This window comes from Battus philenor, unplaced genomic scaffold, assembly GCF_028537555.1.
Source record: "Battus philenor isolate CCGP_79_NKW_IND1 unplaced genomic scaffold, ilBatPhil1.0.hap1 SCAF_22, whole genome shotgun sequence".
NCBI lineage: Eukaryota > Metazoa > Arthropoda > Insecta > Lepidoptera > Papilionidae > Battus > Battus philenor.
Window position 1 is genome coordinate 12910208 of NW_027181685.1, and position 19472 is coordinate 12929679.

The 19472-nt window shown below is 37.0% G+C and overlaps 1 protein-coding gene and 3 non-coding genes across 4 annotated transcripts in view; 3 read left to right on the forward strand and 1 right to left on the reverse strand.

Moving 5' to 3' along the window:
* rg (rugose) overlaps positions 1–19472 on the reverse strand; it is a 728321-nt gene that overhangs the window by 569166 nt on the left and 139683 nt on the right. The gene's annotated exons all lie outside the window — the stretch shown is intronic.
* Positions 9530–9602, forward strand: TRNAA-AGC (transfer RNA alanine (anticodon AGC)). The gene has a single exon. It is a non-coding gene; the product is annotated as a tRNA-Ala (tRNA).
* TRNAA-AGC (transfer RNA alanine (anticodon AGC)) lies at positions 15458–15530 on the forward strand. The gene has a single exon. It is a non-coding gene; the product is annotated as a tRNA-Ala (tRNA).
* TRNAA-AGC (transfer RNA alanine (anticodon AGC)) lies at positions 16383–16455 on the forward strand. Its single transcript has one exon. It is a non-coding gene; the product is annotated as a tRNA-Ala (tRNA).

Below are 19472 nucleotides of genomic sequence, written 5' to 3' on the forward strand. Positions count from 1 at the left end.
ATGTATTATTATTATTATGACATTAGTAGGCATATAGAACTTAGTCTGCGTTACATTTTTTAATCCTAATGCTTTTCAAGCAACGCAAAACAACATAATGCATAGTAATTAAACTTGCTGTCACTACCGTATGAAGGCGTATATCGCAATTTATTTCATATTAAGCCAAAGACGTTTTTTCATGTTTACCTATAAATTATTTACGCTTCCATCTTGGCAGTCAAGTGTCAGTAAACATTAAAGGCAACTATATCAAGAATTCGACTTTTGATGGAAGTGTACAACTCAAACGTACGGTTTTTTTTATGGTTGTCCTCTCGTACTCCTATCTTATTTTAGGGACTGAGCTATTATCAATATTTTTCATTTTCATGCTCTCTCTTTCACCCTTTACAAATTCTCTCTTTCTCACAGCATTCATTAAGATTTCATTCACAAACCGCCTACAATACTTCGCCATCTTTCTTACGAGATTTCTATATTTATTTTCCTTCAATAATTCTTTAAAATAATATTTTAAACAACATAATATTTGAATTTTTATGTAACAATTAAGTCTAATCGTACAAATTACCCGAATATAAATTGACTAGCAATAAATAAGAACACAAAATAAAAAGCTGGCTGGCTATATTTGATAGCTGTTGGACGCTGTTAGCCGTTTCTGCTTTTAAAGCTTCATAATAAAAAAAAACTACTTCAGATCCGTAGCCTGAAGTATTGTCTAATTGTTGTCTACTCGGATTTCGGAAAAAGGTGTGATCCTTTCCTCCGAAGACATTTTAGCTGACTAGATATCGGAGCTTGGAGAAGTTCGGTTGGAATGGCCGGTGCGTGCGGTGCGCGCACGGACACGGGGGCGGCGCGTTCTAAAACTCATTCGGTTGTCGTTCCCGCGCCGTGAGACTTGAGCGGGCTAGATTAGCATATGAATAAGAAGGACGATAACAGAAGAAGTTGCCATTGGACGGGCATTGGAAATAACTCCATGTAATCAAAGATCTTGTACAATAAGAGACGGCGCATCTACTGCGCAACGAAGATGCATGTAACACTAATTCGCGACATAGGTCACAAAATGTAAGATTGTTTTAAATAATCTCGAAGTACAATCCGGTAATTCTGTAACCTAATTTTTTAATAAAGTCCCTGAAGCAATTTCACATTTATCCACACAAATAATCGAATTTTAAGGCAAGGTTGATCAATAAGACATTTTATTACATTGCAGGTTATAGGTCTCCCCTAAAGATATCTATTGGGGAATTTACCATAATCGCCACGCTTGGCAGGCGTATTAGCGATCACGGTGTGGTATTATAGTATGCAAAGGACATCGCTTCCCATTGTCTTGAAATATTAATGCTAAAATAGTGAAATATGTAAGATTGCATCCCGAGTGCCGAACTCGCGACCTACGATCGCAGTCAGTCCTATACCGCTGGGCTACCACTGCTGAGCAGTCTGATTATTCAAGAAAAAATAACTGATGAAAAAAAAAGGAAATTACGTGGTCGTTACTGCAAAAGGTTCTTACGGACGCTAGGAGGCGCGGGACATCAGAAATTCACAAAAGCCGCGCGCCGAGGTCCCGCGGGCCGCGCCCTGGGGGTAAGACGTCAAAGGAAGGATGATTACCGGCGCGGGAAGCCGGCAAGCCTGCGCTCCCGCCCTCAGACGCTGAATAATACACGCTCGCTAATGTAAAATACAACCTATTGCTCGTTTGTTTTAAAATCCATTGAAGAGCAGTGTGAACGACAGATTGTCGGAGTTGAAGAAAATCCATATTAAAGTGACCACAAAAAAAAAACCGTGAACAAGCCCCGGTGACGTCTTCAAATTGATTAAAATCTCAGAGAAGATTAGTACTAAAAATAAACGCGACCTTGTTATACTTATAAATGCAATAAAACAACCTTTCGCTGACAGAAAGCACAGCTACAGCCTGTCAGTTATTTTACTTATATGGGGGTTGTTGATATCGATAAAGTTTTTGTGCTACAAGACAGAGCTGTTCGTGCTTTATATAAAATAATACCTTGATTCTCTTGAAGAAAAGTTGGCCCCGCACAAGGCGCGAGGAACGAGAGGCAAAGAAAAAAGCAAAACTATGATTAAAACACCTAATAAAACTTGATAATAAATTAACCTAATGTTGTAAGGATATTGTAAAAGTGGCCATTGAAAAGTTCGTTGTTTGTGGGCTCTTTCAGATCAGGGCGCGTTTGAAACCTTCGTAGCGTCAAATCGAAGTACCAGGAGCTCACTCTGATTGTAATTTCTCTCAAAGTAGGCTCTATTGGTATACTTCTCATGACGTGATGATTCTTTGTGAATAAGAATATTAGTAAATAGAAATTAACGTAAAGAGCTTAGGATTCTTAGAGATAGACCGAGTAGTTAGCAGTTTATCGTGAGTTTTGGATCAAAAAAATTCTTATGTTGTGTATTAAATATTGTACTCGGCAAAATATTTTTATCACCGGAAAATTTCAGACGAGTACTGGATTAATTAAAGCTTTTATACCTTTGACCAATCATCCTGTATGTTTCCATTACTGCCAACTAATAGATGGTGCAAAAGTAATGTCATAATTTGAACCGGCATTCATTTTGTTATATATTAAAAAAGAGCTATGTGGTTGAAAACAGTTTATTTAAAAGTGTAATTCTTTCTCTAGAATTCACCATCTCTTATATTAGAAGTAACGAGTAACTTGTTCCTTAAGAATGCGACGTTCGGTAGACGGTTCCGAGCCAAACATTGTGGTATTACCCAAGATTCCTCGATGAAGTCAATTAAAATACTGTCCAACTAATCAAGACGAGATCCCGGCTCCGCGCCTTAAAGTTTCCGCGACGGCGCCGGACAAAACTTCCGTAAACTTTTATATCCGCCATCTTTATAATCACTCTGAACCTTAATTACAATATTAAATTATTGTAAACAGAACGTTTCCGATGTTGTGGAGTGTCCGTCAAATTATTTCACACGTGTACTTGCTCTTTAACAAAATAAACACTTAATGTATAATGTTTGAAAAATATCCAATAGTTAAAAACATCCAGTTATGAGAAAACTTAGTTGCAATTTGCTGCAAGTAATTATTGTAATATGGTTATGAAGCATATTTTCCTTAATATACGAAGGATTTTAGCGAAAGCCAAAATAATTAGAAACAACATAAACAGTAAACTTTTTTACTTAAAGCTAACCACGTTATTTCTGCAACGTTGCAGTGTACGAAATGTAAAACATTTTTTATTAAGGCTAACTTAGTAAATTAAGTAATCACACGGTAAAAAACGTTTAAAAGCCTATAGGTTTTTACAAAGTATTTGGGAATTTATTGTTCTATCTATATGTATTAAAGATTTTGAAAAATAAACACAAAAAACTGTCTACAAACTTTAAACAAAACTCTTATTGATCGTCAACTTATCATTAATAATTTATAATCTATTTTATTTTTGGATTCTACTCTGTTTCACTAGGTGTTGTGATGAATAACCAGGAAGAACACAACAACAACACATATTTTAATAGTTTAACATCACAGACATACATATATACTTTATTTAACAAATGACATCATTGCCAGGGATTTTTGTCGTTTAAACATTCGCGTATTGAACAATAAGCCTTGTATGAATGTTGGAAATGGTGGTAAAAAAATAATGTTTTTCGTATTTTATTAAAATTAAGGATTCCATTATGGCGTGTTACTCACAGTGCCTGCAGAAGTTTACAGCAAATGATCCCATGACGATAAATCAGTAAAAGTCTGTCAAGGCAACCAGTTGTAAAGGAAACCCACATACAACCGCAGCGTATATAATAATAAAAGGAATTTTATTGTCCAACAATCCTCTTCTTACATTCACACAGACACGAGTTACAAGTTGTTCGGTTATTGTGGAACTTTGCGGAGACGTGCTCCGTGTTCAATCGCAGGCGATCGGCGATCGAGTCGACCGTAAGGAGCGATCCCCTAAACCCTGCGGGGCCTGTTGTCTCCTCAACTCGAGAGCTTGGAACAACTTTTTATTGTAGATTCTTAGTTGCCGCCGTGGCAGCGTATTTTTTTATTCTCTTATCAAATAAAGTTATCGAAGACACTGATAACAATATAGTCTAACAGTCAATGAATGAAAATATTTCGGATTTTATACTTTTTCACTGATGTTCTTTCTTATAAATGATAGTTGTCAAATGTATTTTTTTTAATCGATGATTATCATCTTTAAATACTTATTACGTTATAACGGACAGAGACAGATTCAAAGACAAGAGTCATAAAGATTTATCCAACAGTTTTTAAGTCATAAATGGTGTGTATATACATAGCAAAACTAATTCCATGCAGATAAGAGACAATTTTAAATCTTGCACACTTGTACTTGCACACTTGTAATGCACAAACTCATCAATTATCTATAAATGGCACTGCTGATAAAGAAGTTTAAAGAGGATAAGTAGCAGCCTCCTCTGCGTACCATATTACCGCACTGCGTTCACCAACCTGACTGCCAAGCGTGGTGATTATGGTACGTCTCCTCACAGATATCTTTCGGGTATGCGTCTGCCTTACAGTGGGCGTCTGTGGGCTAAAGCGATGACGTTAGTATAACCATCATCTTCATAACAATCGATCGATGATAAATGCGTATGCGGCAAACAATGCGAATCACACAACCGCCACCACTAAATTACTCAACACGTGTTTCACCCCTCCACGGGGCATCCTTAGGAGTTATGTTACACCGATTAGTGCCAAACACTCTATGTGCGTCAATTTGGTGGTGGCGGTTGTGTGATTCGCATTGTTTGCCGCATACGCATTTATTAGCGGGCTGGCGGACGGTGCATTTCGTTGCACGACTACCACTGCATGTGCGGAAGTGGCTAAATATTGGTCCTTTTCTTACTTAGGATGGACTTCCGCGAGGTAACACCTGATTCCATTAAATAATCGATCGATGTCCACTGAAAGGCATAGGCTTCCACTGAAGGTCGTCATGATGAATGATTGCCGCGACATTGACTATGTCAGTTCACCTAATTAGAAGGCCTCCCAACGCCATAATACAATAACAGTTAAAACAAAATGTTTATTAATAAAATTGCCTGGCCCCTAACAGTAATTGTCAGAACAAAGCAAGAAAAAAATCAATTAGCTGTAATGGAGGCAGAGGGCCGCATCGCTCAACGTTAACACTCCCTCTTCCTTATCAGCGGCGATCGCAGACGACAAAACAAACGCGGCCAGTCGAGAGCCCTCCCGAGTCCTTAATCCTCTCACCTCCCCGCCCTCCTCGTTCGCCGTCATTGTGCCGATAATTTATTTATCAGGTCCTTCGGTAGAGGACTTACATAATTCATCGCAGAGTTTCTTACAAATATTTTAGGCTGTGACCATCGTGTATTTTTTGTGTTTGCTTCCGTAATTTCGTGTAACTCTAACATTGTTGCAGTACATCCACCACTAGCGTCAAATTTGTCGTAATACTCAAAACGGTAGAAGAATTTGACGTGTTTAACGTCTGACGTATTTAATAAAAAAAAAACTAACTAAGCGATGCACTAAACACCACAATCATTCCGTTCCGAACTAAAATTTTTTTTTTTAATGTGTCTACATTGTTAAGTTAAATTATTATAATTGTGTTGTGTTCAATAAACGTAATTCTATTATGATAAACCAGTCAACAGCCTATGTGGATTCCTTAACAAAATGTAACTTCTTGCCGGATTTGAACCAACGACCTATGGAAGTAGTCATTCAAGTTACACTTCTTTCATTTACATCTTTCTCTAATTAATAATATATATCCCCAATTTTACGTTATTTATAATTTCAGTAACCATTTATATTTAAATTGGGATGTACCATATACTAATTGAGAGCAAATAAAGTATACCACTCACCTCTTCAAAAGTTTTTCACCTATAGACAATCACTCTGTATAGATATATTTTACTTCATTATCGATCCCTAGACGACAACAGCATTCCAAATTCAAAATTCAAACAGCGAATAGTCCTTAAAGTAAACTCCGTTTCAAGTATTGAAATAAATTATCCTAAGTGATACAAATTTCACGAATAATAACGAGTTTACGGGCCTCACGAAGTCGAGAGTCGGACCCGAAGGGCCCCCATCTCCTGGGAGACACGAACTTCGAATGTAAAGTAAAAAAAAAAACTTTGCGTAAATATTTTGACAAGTGCTCCTTCCTTACTATAAAACTATAAAAGGTCGAATGTTTGTTGCTAACTGCGGATAGTTCGAAGTTGAGGAATTGAATTTAGTATTGCGACAGTGGAATGGATTTTTCTAGCTGCAAACGAGCTTTGATGGGCCCTAAGTTACACGCTGCGGCGATTATCACTTTTTTTTTAATTCGAGGCTTACCCTAAAACCTCCTTTAAGATAGCATAGCTGTTTCGACTCGGCCCGTAATATTTCATTGGATTAGAAGACCAAACTCATGAATGCCTTCAGCAAATATTCCATGGAGTAACTAGGCACGAGAACCCCCAATAGATGACATCGGATAGAACTGTCATTCGTCAATAATAACCCTTGAACATTCCGACACCTTATAAAGACATCCTTTATTCTTTTAAAGCTTTTATTACTTATTTCTAGACATATAAAACAATTAACACTTAAACCTGGATAGAAATCGACTCTTAAATAACATTACTAATATAGGGTAATATTATTTCGCCAGAATAATATCATTGCCACTTGCATCTTGCGGCGTTGTGGAAGCGGAGTGAAGTCGCCGGAAACCGAGCGGATCTAAATTGGATCGCACCGCGGCACTCGCCTCCGTGGCCGGACGAGAATCGACGAATTAGCTTTGCAGCACTCTGCGCGGTCGGAATGCTCGATGCGATATAACGTAATTATGTTCTGCGTATCACAAAATGACCGACTAAACTCAATTTCCGATGACATTATAATAAACAGTGGGTTCGAATTTCAAATCGAACCTTTGTATCTTTATTTCTACTCTCTACTCTAGCACGATCGTTCTAGAATTACAAAGGGTGTGTCTTTACAAAAATGACATATTAGGATTTATAAAGGATGGTTGGTGATAGATCTAAAAGCTGTAAATGGTTCAAACATAATATTTACAAAGAATATCTTTTTAAAAAGTTTTATAAGGAAATTGTTTGCATGTTTAGGTTTAAACTAAATCCCATTATTTTAATAACCGTTGCCACCTTGCATAATATTTGCTAAAAAAAATTAGACGACAATTTTTACATTTATTTTCATAATAAACTGATGTTACATGTGTTGTAAAAGTAATGTCATAGTGTGAACTAGGTCTTACAATACAGGGAGTTCGGGAACCCGTATACCGGAATCCCGGCGGATTTTTGTCCGTTATTAAAAACCGGTATTTATTTAAAAATACCGGTATTTTGTTATTACATTAGTTGATAAAAATTGAATTTATGTACAATATAACTCTAATTTAAAATAATATTAATGAATTACAAGAATTTTTTTTGAACATATACAAACAATTTCATTATATTAAAATGATGAAATTACTTTTTTTGAAAAAAAAACAGGAACTAAGGAACCTATTTACAAAATGTGTACGATTTTTTAATGACAATAGTGCTGGCAAGTGTAGAATCAGAAAGAGTTTTTTCGGCTGCTGGCTCATACAAATATACGAAAAGTCGGTCATCGCTTGATGATGAAAAGATTGATTGTTTATGTTCTTTATGAGCACACTTTAATAAACAAAACGCAAGGTTTTATATTATTCTGCTTGCACGTTTTTTTGTATCTATATACTCCTACTCTCTACGTAATGAAATAAATAATATCCACTCATTTCAGAACAATATTTATTGGATTTCATATATTATTTGTTAACAAGGTAAGTAAAAATATAACTAGTAAATTTTTAATTATAGGCGATATTTTGGATTATTTTGGATTTTGGATTGCATTGGCGATACGATATTACCGAAACCGGTATCCCGATATTTAAAATTTTAAATATCAAATCCGGTATTCAGATTTTAGTTCGGTATTGTAAGCCCTAGTATGAACGCGGCCTTAAAATGAAGATGGCTTTGTACCAGGTTTTAAAAAACCTGTTATAATTTCGGTTATAATCTTTTTCGGAGGACTTATTTTTTTTTTTAAATAGCTAGAAATAATGTAATATACATTGTTCGTTACTTGTTTTATGTTTAATAAGAGAGCTGTTTTGTACATGTACTGGCTATAAACTGTAATGTAGACTTAAGTTTTTTTTTTTATTTAAACTAAAATTAAAATAAAAAACATGATGTAATGTAAACTGTTTCAATAATTGATATAATGGTTCAATTAATATAACCGTTAACATATAAAATTGTCAGAGAAGAGTTCAGGATACATATTGGCTCTTTATTATATGAGTTACTACGACATGAATTTAAAATGAATTAAATCAAACCTACAGGCAGCTGTGTCGTTTGAGTCAACAAATACACTCAAGAACGTTTCCCTCGTCTCAGGCAATCTAGGAGTTTGTTTCAAGGAAGCAAACGCGGTCGAAGCGAGTTTAATGAAAAATAAAAATGTTTGCGCTCAAAGGAGAGAGCGGGCGCCCGCAGCCGACATGTGCCTCGTGACTTCTCCGTGCTTCCAGTTAGCCCCTGCCTTACAAAGCACGCCTGAGCTTTATCCATGAACCATGGTAATGAGCCGAAACGAAAACTTTTAATCCGGGTCACTTCGACTCTTATTTTGGAGGTTATATTTCGTATACCTACATGTATGATCGGACAATCAAATTAGAACGCTTAGTAGAGTCGCTTGAAAGGAATACAGCTTCTGCCCAGACGAAATAAAACCAAAAAAAGAATGTAAAATATATCAATGTATATGTTTACTAGATCAATGAAGAATAAACCAGCAGTGGCGAATTGATCTGGGAGCCACGCACGATGATTTATCACAGATTAACCCTTTAGCGAGTGGAGCACTTAAAATTAGTCTCTCAGCCATTTATCCATGACAAGGGCAAAATTGATGAACAATTGTATTTGGTTACTTAACAAAATATCTGCACAGGAAGCGTATGCGGCTGCCGTGTTGGTAACATACAAATTAGTGACCATGATCATGCAATTATTGACACGATAATGTAAAACAAATGTACGGCGCCAGAAGCGCCTTCTGTGTTTGCTGAGAGAAAGGGTCTATAGCCGAGCGCCAGACGGCGCTGTTCGCTGCGAAAAAGTGTATAGTCAACCCATCAAAAGTGTAAAGTCAAACCCAGTGCAATACTGACTCTACCAACGCACTCTGTAATCAAATAAACGAACCAAAAACTCGTTATATTTCTTGGAACAATGTCGTTTTCAATGCAGTACAGATATTATTGCACCTTAAGTGAAAGGCGTCGCGCAAGTACATTTTGCAGGTCAAAGCACGTATACTAGTTCTCCTCACGTTCAGATGGTACGTGAAACGTTAATTCGTTTATATATATAACAGGGGGCGTAGCTCAGATGGTAGAGCGCTCGCTTAGCATGCGAGAGGTACCGGGATCGATACCCGGCGCCTCCAAATAATATTTTTTTGTTATAAATGTTTTCACGTTTACTTTATTTAACAAGATTATAGTTTTCATAATTTTTCAAAATGTATTGTCGAACGACTACACAAATATAGACACATTTTGTCAATAACAGATTGTTGAAATGTAGATATGTATATGGTATTATACAGGTGACTCAAGACCGATCATCGTGGTGATGTTTGGGGGAGGTTTAGGCTTCGCAGTGGGCATTTATTGGCTGACTTGATGATGTTATCTATAGTCTATATGTATAGGCCTCTCCCATGATCCCGATCCCAATATCTATGGAGGAATACAACATTATTATGAAACTATTTAATGGTATCCTAGCGTGTACAATAAAGAATATTAAATAAAATTAATAAACATCATCTGCCTTTCATCGCCTTCCTTTCGACTTCGCATTACGCATCGAATCACGCGTAAATTTTGATATCATTGTGGACGCATTTTTATTTAATTTATTTATATTTATCTCTTGTTTTTTTTTTAACTTTTATTTTTACAATATTTAGATATAATTATTTTTATTTTTCTTTCTTAATTTACTTGCTTTTGAGTCTAATTGTTTTTATTCGTTGCATACTTGCACCGCCTTTCGGAAGAACCTAAGAACGATGGGCGCAGTTAGTCGTCGCCCATTAGGGAGACGATATTATCTATCTTTATTTTTGTTCCCATCTCTAATTTTGAATCTGAGCCAATCCTTTAAATATCGCATTGTGCACTTTCCGCGGCCTTTACTACGTCGACGGTGTATCTATGGGGACACGCATCAACCGGCGCATTAAAGACTTACATTAACATAATTGCAGAATCACAGTATAGTAACTACTGCAAATGATGGAATGGTAATTAAAAACAATTGTTACATCCGCATCCATTTTCGAAGTGCAGCTGGCGTCGTCATATCGCGTTCAATTCATTTCAAATAAAGTATATTGAAATCTAGAACGCACTTCCGCTCCAATAGTTCGAAAACAAATAAAGCGCTGTCGAAGCGAAAACACATACGGCTCATACAAACAGTGGATATATGCAGAGTCTAATGTTTTTACACGTAGCTTCGATTTCAGCGACCATATATCAAAACTTTGATAACAATGATAAGAAGTTGAGAAATATAAGGACATGCGTAGGGACTAACTTTCCGGGGTTTAAGAGATCACCATAGTAGGCAACGAAAATCAGCTGCCCTTCATCGGCCACAACAATCTGTTCCCACGGAGATACGACAGCCCAGATTATTTCTTTCAGCGTAAGGAGAAGCTGTTGTACACCCATAGGAACCTAATGCATGTGGCGTATGCCCTAAAGGAGGTGTACGAGAGCATATATCCGCCCAAGGAATAGAATATCCCTAAAGAGATAAAAACCCTGTACCTAACTCACACCCAAGCCGATAAACAATTTGTCATTAGTCAAGGCTACGGTACAAAGGCGGATTTAAAGATTCTAATCATCCAAGAGGCTCAGTAGTTTAAGAGCCAGGCAGTAATCGTTAGTTAAACATCAGCTATCCGCTGGCTGTATAACAGTGTCCATCGTGAGGTGGTATCAATATCACGTCACACGAACTCGTGCATGCATTACACGGAGGAGAGTCGAGATGCGATCGGAACATTCATCGATGTGAATACCGCAACCGGCGCACAGATATTGGAGTACTACTTAAGGATGGCAATGTGGATCAGGGATAAGGTAGTGGTCGCATGATGAGGAAGTGATAACCCGAAGCGTAAAGTTTAAAACTTGATACTAGGGCGTCGTGAAAAACAAACAAGACACCAATGATTTAAGAAACTAATATTTAAGCGAAGAAGTAGTTTAAGAGACTTAATAAACACTGTGACATGCAGAAACGAAACCAAAAATGAATTTGCAAACATTAAAATGACCATTAATATATGTTAAAACAAATGCATGGACGCTAATGTCTGTGGAACATAAAAAACATGTCATACCTCACACTAGTAATATAGAAATAAAGCCACGACATGTTTGTCATACCTTTCTATTAGACCCATAAAATAATCTCAACCGTATACCCCTCTCACAATGCCTAATAATTTACAAATAGCTTCATAACGGAAAAGATGTTGGTTTTATAGTGAGCTAATTACATCATCATCGTCTATTCTAAAAAAATTATAATTTTTCGGCAACACCTCATTCAGACACTCGTTAGATAAAACCGATCGTTAAAATTTCGTAAAAATTCGTAAAAATCGTTCGTAAAAATTTGAATTAAACTCGAGATTATTTATGGGTGATCACAAACAATCCTTCAAACAACCACAAGTTGACTCTACATCGGACACTACAAAACTATGGACATCTTCCCTTTTAACTCCGGTAACTAGCGGTATATATATTCATGCCACGAAATCTGCAAAACATATTTATGAACATTATTTTACGTTATTAAAATTATTCATATCAAGGTGTCGACTGTTCATCCACACGTCATATTAAATAAACAGTGCGTGCTCAGTGACCCTGGCATTGGCGCCGCCCTGGCACCTCAGGGCACCGCGTATTGGATATGACATTATTGAACTCGCAAATAATAATACACCTTCTGAAATCAAATTAATGCGTCATTTATCACGCACGAATTCTTAAAATAATTAACAACAACGGGGACAACCAAAATAAAAATCAAAATTTCTTTACTAGACTCGCTTTTAAATCAACATAAAATGTCGACATTGCTGTCTCTACCATTAGCTACCATCGCTTCGGAAAAGCAGTTCTGCTGAGAAGCCAGCGAGAAACTCAATAGTTGCTCTTAACAAATATAGCTTTATAGAGATTTTTTTTTCAGCACATAGACACCCACTGCAAGGAATAGCCCTACCCCGAAGATATCTAAGAAGCCATATATCGTTACCACCACGTTTGACAGGCTGGTTAGCGATCGCAGTGTGGTATTGCCCATCCTCTGGAAACTTGTCCTCTAAGTACCATAATATCCCACTGAGATCACCAACCAAACTACCAAGCGTGGCAATTATGGTTTATCTCACCACATAGTCTTTGAAGGAGGCATGTTTGCTATAGGCGTATATGGGCTGAAACGACAGCAATAATAAATGGTTTCAAAATTACAATACTTGTACTTATAATAAATGAATTATAATTCGTACTCTTCTATACAAATGTCTTATTTATTTATTGATGCCTATGAAGCCATATTTCTGCCTACTGTTAATATCGCCTATATGGCTGGTAAAATCAACTCAAGTTTCAAAATTCGAGGTTTAAGCCCATATAAGTCGAGTACGTTGAACAAACCGCATACACGAAATCTGATGTTTGCCCATTAATAACATAGCAGGTGCGTCTGTTTAAATAGACCCCATTCTTCTACAAAACACATGTAACATTTTAAACAATACACAATTACACGACTGCAATATTTTTAATTGTTCATTGATGTATCATTTGTTTTATATTGATATTTTATTTTAATGGAACTTATATAAAAATTCGTTATATATAAATGAATATTTGTCTGTATGTCCTTTATAGAATCGTAAACTATGCAATAAATCGTGTGATGATCTTTAGCAAAGTTGTTGTGCTGTGCCTACAAAGGTTGGCATCACCAATATTAAACAGATGGCCTCACTGTCATGCCAATGAATGTCATACATTGCCGTGACAGTTCGTGCTGAATTGAACTAAACTGAAAACAGCGAACGAATGATGACGTTTCCACTTGTAAGTGAGATAAGAATTTGTGTAAATTGTTTTTTTTTTGTCATTTATCTTCGGCTCACATAATTAAAAAAGTAAAAAAGTAAGGTCGCAAAGCACAGCTAGTTACATATAAAATCATCAATACAAGAAACGACTTCATTAGAAAAACAAAACAAATTTAATCGCGGTCCACATCGCCAAATAACTGTGTATATTCTTGTGAATAACATTTCCCATGAAAAAGTCCAAAACCAATTTTTCACATAAAGTAATTAAATAGAAACAAAATTGAGTTTTCGACGGTTAGTCAATAGTAGCCGTATAAGGCATTAACAAATACACAGCAGCCAATATAGGAAAAGCATAGCAGCGAACTTTAAAACTAGTGCATACTTTCATCACCATCATCATTTCATCCGTACGACATCCTCTAATGGATATATACTCACGCCTACACCATAAATAGATGTAGATAATCTACAACTCCGAGACGTGGTCACTAACGACAGGCCTGATAAGAGATCTCAAGGTCACCCAAAGAGATGGAGAGGGCTATGCTCGGAGTTTCGTAAGCAAGGTCGAGTCAGAAATAAGATCTGCAGAAGAACGAAAATAACCGACATATCTCGAAGAATTGCTCATCTGAAGTGGCAGTGACCACTTCGATCGTGCAACCGATGGCATTTGGTGCCGAAAGGTTCTCGAATAGCAATCAAGAACCGGTAAACGCGACGTGGGCGGCCTACCCAGTAGCTGAACCATAGACATAGGTTAGGTTTGTACGCAGGATCGATCATTGTGGCGAACTTTGGGGGCAGTCTATGCTTTTCAGTAAGCGTCCATCAGCTGAAAGGAACATTTAGTATATATGATCGCAAATTGCAAAACCTTAACACACTCTTATACTAAACTATACGAACAACTTATAAAAACTATTTAATTGTTACAACAAACACTTCCTCTCAGAGAAATATAAGAACTGTCCTTCCAATGGCCTATTGCGGATTCTGAACAATAGAACCGAATGTAAGCGGCCTGCAACTAACGTCTTTCAAAGATCTTAACGAAGTAGCCTGGACGTCCTATGCTACTCTGCCGATCCATGTTTCATTCCAGAACCTTAAGGCATATATCTTCTTCTTCTTTTCAGCGGATAGACTCTCATTCTAAGACATAGGCCTCCGCCGAATATCGCCACGATGACCGCTCTCACGCTGCCCTGTATCCAGCGACTTCCCGCATTCGTATTAAACAAATTAAACATAAAGATAACAAAATTACGCGAAGTGTATTTTGCTAAAAGTTTCATAACAATTTTTTACAAAGCCTGCCGACTTTTTAGGTTGATTGGGCGGCCGCTCTATAAAGTATTCAGAATTCAGGTGCAGGTATTTTGAACTTAGATGTATAAAGAACCTTGATATTATTAATAACTATCTACTACCTATACTACTCCAACTTTGGAAAGCTCCGTAAGTGAGGAAACCGCAGCAACACTTCTTTCGACGGCCGAAGGTAATCTACTTGCTATGTGGCGGTACTTTATGAAATGTTTCTTTAGTATCTAAATAATGGCTTCGAAAGTATATGTTAATAACTTGTAAAACTGTTTATTCTGCTTCGTTACCAACTGTCGATATAAGTTAAAATAAATTTTAAATGCAACAGAAGGACTGAACATTTTTAACAACATTCGAAAGATACATCGCTTACTAACCGCAACGTGGTAATTAAATTCGAAATAATATCTATCCTCTAAAAACTTGAATTAGCTGTGGCAATACTATAAAATGAACGCACAAAGTGTGAAATAAGATTGTACCCCTGAAGTCTCGGTAAGCTACAACTGGGCTCATACTAAATACATCTACGCATAATTGCATAAACGCTTGCTAAATTTGCATAACGCGGAATTAAAACAGCAATACTGAATCTATCAACGCACTCTGTGTTCAAATACATGAACCAAAAACTCGTTATATTTCTTGGAATAATGTCGTTTTCAATGCGGTACAGATATTATTGCACCTTAAGTGAAAGGCATCGCGCAAGTACACTTTGCAGGTCAAAGCAAGTACTCTAGTTCTCCTCACGTACAGATGGTATGTGGCACGTGAATTCCTTTACATATACAACAGGGGGCGTAGCTCAGATGGTAGAGCGCTCGCTTAGCATGCGAGAGGTACCGGGATCGATACCCGGCGCCTCCAAATTATATTTTTTTAATTAATCAATAAATTTGTAACCCAACCAGAACTTCCAAGAAAAGAGTAATTGAAAACACATACCAACATTGAATAAAAGTTTATTACATTTTTGTATTGCTTATAATATTGCTTTACTATATATAAAACCTCCAAGTATAAATAAATAATTAGAAATAGACATAAGAAAAGTATAAATTCATGTCAATATAAAATTTTAACATATAAACATATATTACTTAGCTCAAAGTTGGTCAGTAGCTGCCGTGACCAACTTAATGCTAAGGAATTGGCCTGTTCAATGAAAACATAAATATTTAAAATGTACTTCAGAGTGATCCGTGTTACTGGCCTCTGCACTTAGCAACACATTTTTCCGAAACAATTTTATTTATATAGCATACAAGACAGATTCTACACCAATAATGCGAAATGACATAGTGATACAGGTCGATGTAATAATGACACATTTCCTCTCTTTGCTATTACTTTATGGTTTGTTCTCACAAGCGTCCAATCCTTTAGTTCCCGAAGGAGCCTTTAAACTAGAGTAAGTAAACGAGGTTTAAACTAAGTGCCTTCCACGCTCTACTTTTTTAAGCTCACGAAATCTGTACATCACAAGACAAATCTGTATGTAGCAAATAAAAAAAATCAAAAACCAAAAAAAGGTAACTACTTTATCAACAGCTCATTAAGAAATGTAATTATTCCACACGCGTACCACAGTGCGTAAATTATTAAAGTGAAAGGCATCTAAATGTAGTTCAGAGCACGCTCCGAGTAATCTCAAACTATACTAATATTATGTCGCTTGATACTTAGTACTGAAACGCTAAATTCGTCAAATCTATAACAGGGGGCGTAGCTCAGATGGTAGAGCGCTCGCTTAGCATGCGAGAGGTACCGGGATCGATACCCGGCGCCTCCAATGAAATATTTTTTTGATAAATATAAAAAATAGACAAAAAATGTTGTATATATAATGTCTAAAAGAGCTATTAAATAGTTATTTGTAATAAAAATTGTAAAACTTCCTTAACATTTTTTGCTATGTTTTTGCCCCTAGGCATTAATAGCTTCTCCGGGTTTTGCATGCCAAAATGTCGAGTGCAATTAGCCTAGACATCTTTACAAAAAGGCTGTCAGAAACATCGGCTTAGGCCTTTACAACATTTACCATACTCCACCGAATTGGAAGGCACAGCTTTTAAGCCGCTTAGGGCCTCCGAAAAAGAAAATCTTCGGCTGTCGATTGAATCACTTTAAACAATTCTAATATTGGATGCCCGAGAAAGTCGACCTACGTTCCTTACAGTTATCAGGTTGATTAGTTATAGGTGTAAAATATTTTAAGACTACCTATAAACCTTACAAAGCTTTGCCCGATCATTTGATTGAAATACATTTTTTTTTCATAGGAATGCGTCAACCCATCAACAGGCAGTACAACTCGAATTTTGAAAACCAAGTAATTAATACCTATTTTAAAAACGCTTTTTGCGCATCAAGTTATTATTTCTGAAATCATCGATTTTTAGATAGTATGCACCTTGTATTTACAGACAGCAAATGAGCAATAATCAAACCCCTCGTATATAATCAAAAACGACAATGAACCTTACTTGCGCGAAAAGATATGTATATGTTTTTTATACATTTTATGCGCTTTAAGCCACTTGCAAGTTGGCTTCTTTTACATTTTTCTCAGAAACCTCGTGTAATTTCTCCTTTTTTAACATGCTATTTAGTGCTCCCCTACTTATTTTGTATAAAAGCGTCCTACGAAAATATAGGTCGTGAGACCGTGATGTACCAGGGCTGTATAGCACACAAGCCACCTCGCAATCCGGGGCAGCCTGCAGCCGCCGCGCGGGCTGTAATTAAATGTAAGGCGACCGGAGTGAATAGCGGGGTGCATGTTAAGAAGCTCAAGTAGCTATCTGTTTATGTTGTCCTGGTATCTATAGAAAATGGGTACACTGTTTTACGTATAAAATTTTGCTATTAGCGCTGAAATACGTACGGGTCTTAAAATGTGAAAACCAACCGGTCTCCACGAAATTAACAACAATTTCAGTATTACAGAGGACACCGACCCCAGATCATTTTTAAAAAAATCATTGCTGCAGTATCTTCCACCGCTGAACAATAGAGTCAAAAGTAAATAAAAGTAGAATAAATAGATAATAAATTGATAATCAATAAGAGTTCTGTTAAAACTTCCAATGTTAAGTAAACGAATTTTATTTTTATCTTTAAAAGCAAAACTCATATTCTTCTAGCTGTAATTGCAGTGGCGGTAGAACAATCCTCGCGCCATAGCCTGTCACCAAACGTCGGATGTCAGAGACATAAGCTCAGTGACATTTAAACGTGACATCACCGGCGCTAACAATACTAACAATACTTTGGTAATTACAACAAATTTTCAATACAATACAGTTTCAGTAAATCTTCTTATATTCTATTAACAGGGTAACAATATCTTGAAAGATCTAAACCCTCTGGCGGTTAAAGCTATAACTATCCCTTCTTTGTACCGTTTAACCTACCAAACAGTTTACCACCCACTCATATTTGTTGACCCTAAATGCAATCAAATAATCAGGTTCTTATCTAGTGTCGACAACAAGTCGAAGATGCGTATCGACCTCCACTAGATGAACAAGTTATAAGCACGTTTTAAGTAAATACATACAGTGATCATACTAAAATATGTTACATACATTTTCGATAAGACTGCAGAGACAGTTGGTAAAAAACAATTATATATGTAGTAATCACAATTGCCACCGATGGCCGCTTGGGCCGAATGGTTCTTTTTTATTGTTGTTGCTCTCTGTTATTAGTGGCGTCTCGTTCCCCCTAACGTATTTGCGACAGGGACCCTATTTGGCAATTATTCATTTCATTGTTACTATTTTATTTTTATTCCCCTCTCTCATTCTTTTTATCGCTACATCCTTTTTCATTCATCACATATTCTTTTATTCTCTTCTCTTCTCTTACATGGCCGAGTGGTTCTTGAGTGGGGACCAGGAGCCGGTAGACGCAAAGTGGATAGGCCCCCCATTAGCTGGACCGACGATATAGTTAAGGTCAGGGTCAGTAATTGGATGTGGGTCTTAGTACGACCTATGGTGAGGCCTATGCCTAGGGCGTCTATCGACTGACCAGGAATCACGTGGTTCGAAAACATGTGTCTATCCTACAATGTCCTATTCAAGAATACAGTCCCACCGACGTATATACATACATTACTTTATTTACATATACATAGGAATGTAACAAATAGAAATAAAGCAATAGAAGCGAGCCGGTCTCGAACTAATTTATTTGTAAAAACGCCGCGGACAAAGCGCGCGGCACAAAGGGATAAGCCTTATATAATGAGAAAAGAGAACGGCTGCCCGCCAGCGGAACCTTATGGAGATTGTAAATATCGTGACCGAGGACAAAATGCCGAGCAGAGGAATATTTCCAACAAAATTTGTTTAGCAATTGGTACAGGATCTTCTGTGTAATAAGGAGATATGCAGTCGAACGAAAGTAACCGGGATAAACGAAAGTAACCGGGATAAACCAATGAATAGATAGGTTGAAGTAACAGTAGGCAGAACAGATGGCTCAGGGGACCTTAAGGTTCTGGAATAGACACCAGCGGACCAGCAAGCGCAGCGCAGGACATCTCAGGTCACTGGACGACGCTAGATCAGTGTTTACCAACCTTTTTTGTGCCAAACACCACCTAAACTTTTCTTTAATTCTCACGCCCCCTGTATGTAACATACAAAATTTTTTAATTAAAGCGAAAGGGAAACTCGCCTAGAGTTCATTTTCGATTCATTCTTGTGAAACGTGGGCCCCCTCGTTGGGGAACACAGAACTACTAGATAAAGCCGCCTTGAACCTATGTCCGCGTGTAATGTTCTTGAAGAGACAGAG